Here is a 10,699-nt window from a genome sequence, read left to right on the forward strand (position 1 = left end):
TGAACAATCAGGGCCCCACCTTCTCATGATATAGAAAGGACTTGATTCATAGATATTATGAATAAAAGATTGTTCATTAGAGGGTCAGTAGGAACTTAAGGAACAATATGAATTCACAGGGGTAAAACGGTGATCTTGACCCAGCTGTGACTACAAACAACCTGTGATGGATCAACTTACTGATTATGGTTATATTAAGTGGACATAATATATCTATAGTGAGAGTAGTTCAATTATGGGGTTTAGTGGAGTGACCCATTAGTTAACAGATAGTATATATATATGTGATATAATTAATAGAATGTATTTGATACACTATTGTATTATTTAAATTTAATATAAAGATGATTTATATTAAATACTATAAATAGTTGAGAGGAATTAAATATTTGGATATGATTCGAATATTAATTATATGGATGAGATTCATATAATTGAATTTAATATAAATATTATTTATATTAAATATCATGTAATATTGAGAGAAAATAAAACTATAGGTTATAAGTTGTATTTGATATAATATAAAATATATATGTATATCATAAGGTGGTTATTATATGTATGTATGTATGTATATATATATATATATCAACTTAATTTAATTTAATTAAACCGAGGGAGTTACAACTCCCTCCCCCTAATTCTCTCGGCACTTTACTTGCAGTGGGTGGTGGAGAATCAATTCTAGTCATCTTCTTCCATTTTTGGTGGATCTAAAAACTCACCCTATAATTCTCTCTAAAGAATTTTTTTACAGAGAAGAAAAGGTTTCTCCTCTCCCTCTCAATCTCTCTTTCCCTTTTCCAAATATTGGGCAGAGCCCACAACTCCTGCTATATTCTTAACCCTAGAGAATACAGAAGGTTCCAATTGTGGTGGTGTTCTGATCAGAGAAGAGATCGGGGCCTATTCGAGGGAACATAAAGAAAATGGCTTCAAAGGCAATGTAAATTTCTTCCCGCTTTTTCATATAAAATGCATGTTGTAATATTTAGGGTTTATTAATGCATAATCTTCTTCTTGTTTTTGTAATTATGAAATTTCGTGAAAACTAAAATTGGGATCAATCCCTGCTTCCGCTATGAAACTGTCATTGGTTTCCCTTCACACTTTAGACTTCTTAATACGTCCACTAGTGCCTTTGTATTGACCTTTCTTCTGTGATGCCTTATTGATAGCTACCTCAGTCGATGCAAATGGTCACGTCTATTCAATTGTATAAGTTGTTGTACCAGAGGAAAATGCTAATCCATGGGGCTGATTTTTGAGAAATTTATGGGATCTGTAGTGCATGGAAGGGAGGGAATGTGTCTAATTACAGATAGACACAAAGGCATTATATATGCCGTCAGAAACCCTAACAACGGTTGGGTAGGAGTACACCACAGATTCTGCTTGCGACATGTGGTGAGTAATTTTAACGACAAGTATAAAAATAGTCTATCGAAGAGTTTGGTGTATAGTGCAGGATCAAAATTTCAAGTTCGAAAGTTTAATGACTGTATGGTCGAACTTCAAACAACAAACCCTAATTGCTTACGATATTTTACTTCCATAGATCTTAGCTAGTGGATATAGTCACATGATGGTGGTCATCGTTATGGATGGCTAACCACGAATGTGGTAGAAAGTACAAATGTTGTTCTGAAAGGGGCTAGAAAGCTACCCATTACTGCACCAGTAAAAGCAACATTCTATCGAACTATTGCTTCTTTCGTTGCTCGTCGTGTAGAAATAGAGACTGCTCGTCTGGAGAGTGCTTCATGATAGCTCCTAGAAATACAAGCTATTGTAGCATTTTTTCTTAGAATTATGAGGGCTAATAAGCAGAATATGCATTGATAATACTAAGAATTCATGTGAAAAAGTGAGCTTGCATTAATCAGCACCAAAAATCCTCACTAACCTTATACCATGCATTATTTCGCGTCAAAGTGTTTTTTTTTTTTTTTTTTTTTTTTTGTATAGGAATTGCTTGTATGCGTCGGTTTCATACCGCCGCAAGGATGATCGCATGAGATGATTGTCACAAAGATTAATTCGCCGCATGGAATGTTGCGTCCACAGAGTGATAATCGTGATAAAAGACTACTCGCAAGGTAGATGGAATGCGTTGGCAATTCAGGAGAAATAAGCTCGAATGCATATCTTGGAAGCATCAACAAGATAAGATGATGTGACATTGCCCATACTGCAACAAGGCAACAGTGAGGCAAAACGCAATCATGAATGTTGTCGGCGTTTAAACCCTATAATAGTACCTTGGACCTTCACTTCAAAGCATCCGAGTTTCTGCCTTAAAGCAGATGCTTGCGATCACATATGAGAGCATAAGCGAGATGTTCTTTGAGGATTCTTCACCTCCATAAACTATTTCGAGTGACGACCGGAGCTTTCGTCGGAGATAGAGCTTGAGAGAGACATCTCCACCATCCATCCATGGCGCCACCAGCAGCCTTGACGCATTTCGGATGAAAAGCAAGAGATTGTTTTCATCGAGTCTTCCATTTCTTCTCTTGCCCCGGTATTGTATTACATTTTAACTTAAGATATTAAAACATTTTTTAATCAATGCATATCTTAATTCCTTCAGTGCCATCTTCTTCATCTTCTTTATCTATGTCATCGTTTAGTTATTAAAGGAGAAAGCATACACAATCGTGTAGCCTAGAGAAAGGACGCATGTAGCAACCCACTGAGAGGTGTGCGTTGTGCAAGTATAATGAGTTAATCCTCTTCGCCTGGTGTGAGGCTGTTGCAACACTTATCTATGGGCTATTGCAATGCTTGTCTAGGAGCTGATTAGCGACAACTAACAGCCTGAGAGGGTGAGTAGTGACACACTAAAGCGAAGTATGCATTGTTCCTAGAGATAGGCACGATCTTATGCTCGACGTAACCATGCATTATAGAGATATAAGCATACGACCAGCCACCGAGAGGTGCACGATGCGTTAGTGTGGCAAGCTGGGATTACTCGGGTGACCTAACATAATGAACATTATTATGCGTTGACGACTGCTGCATCTCTATCAATTCTCTTAGTTAAACTTTCATTGCTCAATATGTTTAGTTAGGAGTAGGAGTAGTGCATAATCCTTTAACTCTTATCTTTTTACCTTTATCCATCGCCTCAAACGCATTACTTCACAAACAACATTTAGTTACAAGTCCCTGAGTTTGACCTCGGATCACCTCGAGAAACTTGCGTTCTCGTTATACTTGGAGAGAGAGCAAGAAAACTTGTGGTAGGAACGTATGGTCATCGCATATATTCTTAAACGCATCTTGCATATTTCTTAGTCCAACGCATGACCATTGACGCATGGAGATCAATGCATATCATAACATGCACACATATTTATTCTCCATTCTCAATGCAACATTTCACAAGGTAAATTATTCACATCTTAGTTATCCCACGTTTTTATACTAACTATAGAGGTATTCTAAGTAATTTTCGTATTTGTCATAAGTAGGTGGTAAAGAAAATAACTCGTTGGGAATAACGTGCAACTAAACATTCTGTTAACATATTTGACCATCAAACAAGGTTGTGTGACGTCACCACCTCAGTCAACCCAATAACATTGAAGGGTGGAACCACACACCAAATAAAGTTAAGTGAAAGAAGTTAAGTGAAAGAATATGCACATGCAATAAGTGATAGAGTTATAGAATCCCTTGTTCTCACGCTGTGGCTGTGTGCAAGATCATTGGGTTAGACTACTTTTACTATATTGAAGACTATTACAAAATTTCCACTTATCAGACCTGATATTCACCCTAATTCAAGCCCATCCCTGATAAAAAAAATTTTGGTCTGATCCTAACTTCCCCACTATTTATCCGAACGAATCACGAGTTAGAAAATTTAGCAGACTATGTATTTCTCGCATGCAAAACGAGATGAATTGGAGGGAACGTTACAAAACACGTTGCACAATTTGTAGACAAGAAGGGCATAATAGACGAAATTGTCCCGATCGAGCTCGCAATATGACTTAGTCATTTTGATTGTTATTGTCTTTATTGATTGTAACTTTTTTTACTTATTATTTATTGACTCGTTCTTGTAACTTTTTTTTGTAAATGTAACAACGAAGGGAGTATTCCTTATTGATTGTAATTACGTTGATTTTTAGTAAATATTTAAGTTAAATTTAATATTGTTTTTATGGGATCAAATGGATGACGATCTTACCATAGAGCCATACAACGACTCGATTTTGTACTTACAGCGCAACCATAGATTTGAAGTTGTTTAGGAAGACAAGCATATTGATGCTATGCATTGTCGGCGACGAGAGGCTATTATTCGAAGGCAGGAAGACCCAGACCCTCGTATATTGAATTATCTACGAGCTACAGAATTTTATGGAGTCTCCTGTATCAAATTTATACAATTAGACTGGCATCTGATACCGACATTAGTGGAACGATGGTGACAGGAGATACACACTTTCCACATGTTGCATGGACATTGTAGGATTACACTGCAAGATGTAGCTAACCAATTTGGACTCCCGATTAATGGAAGACCATTGATCGGGTCACTAAATTATGACTGGGACAACTTTGTGCCATTCTTTTAGGCATAACAACGAATGACGCAGTTCTTAAAGGAGGTCGTCTTAGCTTGCCATGGTTAACTGATCAATTCAACAACTTTGCCCATCTACCAGATGATGCAAATGAAGTGGAACTTCAACGATATGCTCGAGCATATATTCTCACATTGATTGGAGGATTGGTATTTCCCTACAAATCCAACAGTAGAGTGCACCTAATGTATCTTTCTCTCTTAGTAGATTTTGATGTTGTTGGGACGTATAGTTGGGGGGATTGGATGTCTTACATGGCTATATAGGCAACTATGCAAGAGTGCAGTTATAGATGACAAAGACATTGCAAGCTCACTTTTATTGCTGTAGATTTGGGCATGGGACCGATTTCCTCTTTTAGTGCCTCGACAACTCCATCAACATTGTAGAGCACTTGCAGTACGGTAAACATTTTTACCTCATTATTGTTATGTTCATTATGAAATATTAATAACTAAAATTCAACTTGTGATTGTTGTAGATGGAATGACAACTATTCTGTAATTAGAGTACCGATACATGTTCTACTGCATTATAGATACATATTGGATATCCACATGCCTAACCAGGTAATATTATATTCATTCATATATTACATATTGATAATGTTTCAATCTTCTGGTTCATTCATATTTTGACACATATGCATGTAGATTATTTGGAAGCCATACAATCATCTCATCCAACTATTAGTGTCATATTGTCTCGATGGTAATGAGATATGGACATCCAGATGTCCACTTATATGCTTTTTTGTTGTGGAGTGACATCACCTAGATCGTGTGATGCGTCAATTTGGGATGTTGCAACAAATTCCTCAACTTTGCAATATAGACGTCTAACTCTATTCACACCATCTAAGAGGCAGGCATGAGCGAGACTGGATTGCATATTTGGCTCCTCCAATTTCAATTTGGGAAAATCATCAAAGTTTGGTTATTAATGGACCTCCTATTAATAACGGTGTAGATACTGGATCTGGATATATTGAATGATATTTCACTATGAGCAGGCGATATATAACAAAAGCAGGAGCATCCTATCATTTGTTCGTATGAGTTTATTGTTTACTAGGATTGTTTTGTTCACTAGGATTGTTAATTTTATTGCTTAATTGCAGTAATATGAGTTTATTGTTTACTAGGATTGTTTAATTTTATTGCTTAATTGCATAAAAAATAAACTTTAAAGTCATTAACTTGGTATTCATTTATTTTTCAGGCCGGTTTACCAAAAATGACATTAGTTGGTCTAAGGGCCTTGCGTAGACTTACGTCTATATATCAAGTACGATATTCGATCTAATATTCAGAATGAGTATCCAACAACCCCACTCGATCACTTTACACATACTTTCATGATGCCATCTCCCTCAACAATTGAATTCTTTCCAATTACCCTTAGTACACTAAGTATGGAAGAAGGACAAACTTCCCATGTCCGCCTAGATGTCCATGACCAGTATGTGACATACAGACATCGTGGTAAGGGTATACACTTTATAGTGGAGGGCCAATATTCAAATGTAAGAGTGTGGTGATCGTGGACATTATGTAACTCAAGATGATCGATCTAGGCGTAATAGAGGATCTTCTTCTGGTCAAGAATAAAGAAAATTGTACATATAACCAAATTTATTAATCAAATTCAAACAAGAAAATGCACTTGCAATCTACAACACATCCTAAAGAACCTTGAATATTATTTACAATAGTCAGAACTTAATATCTATATTTCTGCATAAGTTTTTAACAACTTTCAACAAAAACATTGATTTGGAATTAAACTAATTGAAATTTCTTAATCTCAAAGTAACATTATTGTTTGTATTATTAAAAAATTAGTAATATTACCATTAAAATAAAAAATGAGATTAATGAGATAGTTGATTTTAGGTAATAATGATTTGGAATAAAACAAATTGAATATTATTAAAATTAATATTTAGTATATCAAATTAATCATAGAAATTTCTTAATCAAAATAACATTATTGTTTATATTGTTAAAAAATTACTAATATTATTATCACTATAAAAAATAAAAGAAATGAGATGGTTTATTTTAGGGGTGTTAAAAGAATAAAAAAAATAAAAAAAATAAAAAAAATAGATTTTTTACTGAAACTGAATGCGTCTTTCCAAGAGATGCGTTCGTACTTTTTTTTTTTCTAATTAGAGACACATTCAAGGTGGTAAAAAAAAAAGAATAAAATATTTTCAAATTTGTCTCTTCAAGAAATGCATTTGATAAAGACAAAAAAACAACCATTTTTCCATAAATAATTTCAAAACTCCCATTTTACCTAATTAAAATAAAAAAACAACCCTACAAATCTAACTAACCCCAATTTTAGAGTTTGCTCTTAGTCGTGTGACAAATAAAGCTACAGTAATTATATTGACCGCTGAAAATGGACAACTGCGATCAAAACTTTACAAAAGGAGAAAAAATATAGAAAAAAATATTGTTTGGTCTCAAGATTTTAGGTCTAGTTTCTATTTAGTCTTTAAATTTCAAAATGTTATACATTTAATCTTTAAATTGAATTTGATTTTAATTTAGTCCCTAAATTTTAAAATGCTAAAATTTTACTCTTGTCATTTGAGTTTTACTTTAATGTGGTCCCTATGTTTCAAGATTTATATTTTTAAACTTGATTTTTCACTAAATACTCATTTTCCGTCTTTAAAGTTAATTTATATTAATAAATTAAAAATAGTTAAAAAAATTATAATTAATTAAATTTAATTGATTTTATCAATTTTAAAATTAAGTTTAAATTTTTACTTCATAATTATTTTTAATTAATAAATAGAAATTGACATTAATGATTGAAAGTGAGTATTTAATGAAAAATTGAGATTAAAAATGTAAAATCTTGAAATCCAGAGTCCAAATTAAAACAAAACTCAAATCTCAAGAGTAAAATTGTAACATTTTGGAGAACTAAATTGAAATAAAATTCAAGATTTAAACACTCAATGTGTAATATTTTAAAAATAATAATAAAACCGTATTCTTTGTTAAGAAAATAGCCTACGAAAATTGGAGAAGGAAAAAAACCTAGAAATTTAATCCTGAAATAAAGAAAAATGACAAAAAAATAATAATAATAACTTACGTTATAGGAATTATAAATTAACTGCAATTATTATACATCAATTGTTGCTTTGGCCGAGTGGTTAAGGCGTGTGCCTGCTAAGTACATGGGGTTTCCCCGCGAGAGTTCGAATCTTTCAGGCGACGCTTCTTTTTGGTAAAATATTAAATCTGTAATTATATTATGTTGAAAACTTATATTTCTCTCTCTTTTCTATTTTAATTAGTAATTGTATTTGCAATTCTTTTGTTTCTCCCTTTTTTATTTATATATATATTTTTTATTTTTTTTTGGTTTTTGGTAAAATATTAAATCTGTATTTATATTATATTGAAAACTTATATTTCTCTCCCTCTTTTCTATTTTAATTAGTAATTGTATTTGCAATTCTTTTTTTTAGTAATTGTATTTGCAATTCTTTTTTTTTTCTCCTTTTCTATTTATATATTTTTCGGACAAATATCAATTTATATCCTTAAATTTTGGATTGTATTAATTAAAATTTAAAACTAAAAATTGTATCAATTTAAACCTGAAAATGTATATCTATTTAAACCTCAAACTAATAATTGTATTAATTTAACCTTGAACTTTCACAAGTAAATTAATTTAAATCTTGAAGTTTTATAAATATATCAATTTAAACCCTCCATTATATTTTATTAAGATACACTCGTAAAAATTTAAAGTTTAAAATTGATATACTTATGAAAGTTCAGAATTTAAATTGATACACTTATTAATTTAAGGTTTAAATTGATAGAATCCCTAATGTTCAAAAGTACAAATTGATATTTGCCTTTTATTTTTTAAATATTACACATCTAACTTTATATCCTATATCCTATATCCTATATCCTCCATTGTACTACAAGTTTTTTCCTTCAATTTTTAAGAAAATAATTCTAACACAAGATTTAAAATGCCGACATCTATAAAAATATTGAGGGCTTGATTTTAAGACAATGACGATGTCGATAGATATTTTTAGAAAAAATATAAAAACAAAAATTTAAAATATATAATAGATTAATGAATAAAAATTCAAGAGTTTTAACCAAGTTAACATTATTTATTATTTATATTATATTTACGTTAGCGACATTTTGTTACTTATTTTTTATATATATACTGTGAATATTTTTATGATCTAATAGAAATATTAATTCACCTTTCAAGTTAATGTCGAACTTATGAGAATGTGGATATATCGATGAAATTATCTGACATATCGACAAAAGGTTCTCTCTTTACCTTGTATTTTATAAATGTCTTCAAATTTTGAATTATTTTGCTCTAAAACTTACAATTTTGGTAAAAATTAATCTTTTCATTTTATTTTCTAAAAAAATCGTAATATTATTTTGTTTCTATTATAAAATATCACAAATCATGTGTAAAATAGATATCCATTCTTTGCGTTAAAAGTCAAATGTCACTCCCTCTATATCTCATATATATTGTTATGTGTCTTGTAAATATTCTCTCCTAGTGTCCAAATAAACCACTTTCTACTTGTCATTTTGCCTATATAAAGAGAGGCAATTGTCATTTTGCCTATATAAAGAGAGGCATTTGATGGAGCTTGAAAAACACTTATATATTGGTGAAATCCTAAAGAAATTTGAAGAAAGTAGAAGACTTTGGAGAATTTTCTAATTTCATATTTTTCTTCTATTTTATTTATATATTATTATTATATTCTATTTTCTCCATATCCATGTTCTTATTGTGCGTCTTTGTGCTTCTCAATTTTACAACACGTTATCAGCACCACGCTCTAATGGTTCCCTTGCTGAAGATAGGTCTTAGATGTATGTCGTTTTTCTCCTCTTTATTATTATAATTAATAAATAAAATGTTATTTTGCATATTTAGTGCATATTAAATTTCTAATATAAATACAATATTTTGTGATAATGTTGGCATGACAAACCTTACGAAATTAGAATTTGTAGTCCTTGATATTAATGACAATAATTATTTGTCATGGGTGCCCGATGCCGAAATCCACCTGGATATTATGAACCTTGGGGAAACAATCAAAGAAAGAAATACAATATCCAGTCAAGACAAAACAAAACCTATAATTTTCCTTTGTTATCATCTCCACGAGGGATTGAAAATGGAGTATCTTACAATAAAAGATCCTCGTATCTTGTGAAAAAATTTGAAAGAGAGATATGATCATGAAAAAATAGTTATTCTTCCTAAAGCTCGTTAAGAGTGGATGCATTTGAGGCCACAAGATTTTAAATAAATAAGTAATTAAAATTCCACATTATTTAAAATAAGTTCAAATTTTTTTTATGTAAAGAGAAAATTATGTTTATATGTTGTGAAAACATTTTCTACATTTTATGTCTCGAATATGCTCCTGCAACAGCAATATCGAGAGAGGGTTTTAAACAATATCCGAACTAATTTTCATGTCTTCTTGTGGTCGAACAAAATAATGAGTTATTGATAAAATATCATGAATCTCGACTAATCGAAACTACACCATTCCTCGAAGCGACATAGAGGAAGAAATAATTTTTATTTTCATGGTGAACGTTATAATCATCTAAATTTCAAGAGAACCACATGAAATGATGATCATAAAGGAAAAGTTCCACAAGATAGGAATTCCAAAGGTGATGAACAAAAATGCTTCTAATGTGGTATAACTAGGCATTGGTCATGTATTTGTCGTATATCAAAATACTTAATTGATCTGTATCAAGCTTCCTCGAAGGAAAAAGGAAAAAATGTGAAGAATTTTGCATACCAAGATAATGATATATTTGACTCATCCTATATGACAAATTTGGATGCGGCAAATTTCCTTGAATCTCTTGAAGAGAAGATCAACACGGTTGATGCAACATCAAATGTTTCTTTTGACTTTGAAAATATCTAGACTTGATGTTGTTTTTTTTTATCCATCTTTATGTTTTATTTCTTTATTTTTAGTAAATGTTAACATTTGTAGATTCCAAATCTTGGGA

At 31.5% G+C, this 10,699-nt stretch overlaps 1 non-coding gene across 1 annotated transcript; it reads left to right on the forward strand.

Annotated features, from left to right (window-relative positions):
* The first annotated feature begins 7,773 nt into the window (after positions 1-7,773).
* TRNAS-GCU (transfer RNA serine (anticodon GCU)) lies at positions 7,774-7,855 on the forward strand. The gene has a single exon. It is a non-coding gene; the product is annotated as a tRNA-Ser (tRNA).
* Positions 7,856-10,699: the final 2,844 nt, after the last annotated feature.

The sequence above is a fragment of the Benincasa hispida genome, chromosome 11 (assembly GCF_027475165.1).
Source record: "Benincasa hispida cultivar pf3 chromosome 11, pf3_genome.v1.1, whole genome shotgun sequence".
Lineage (NCBI taxonomy): Eukaryota > Viridiplantae > Streptophyta > Magnoliopsida > Cucurbitales > Cucurbitaceae > Benincasa > Benincasa hispida.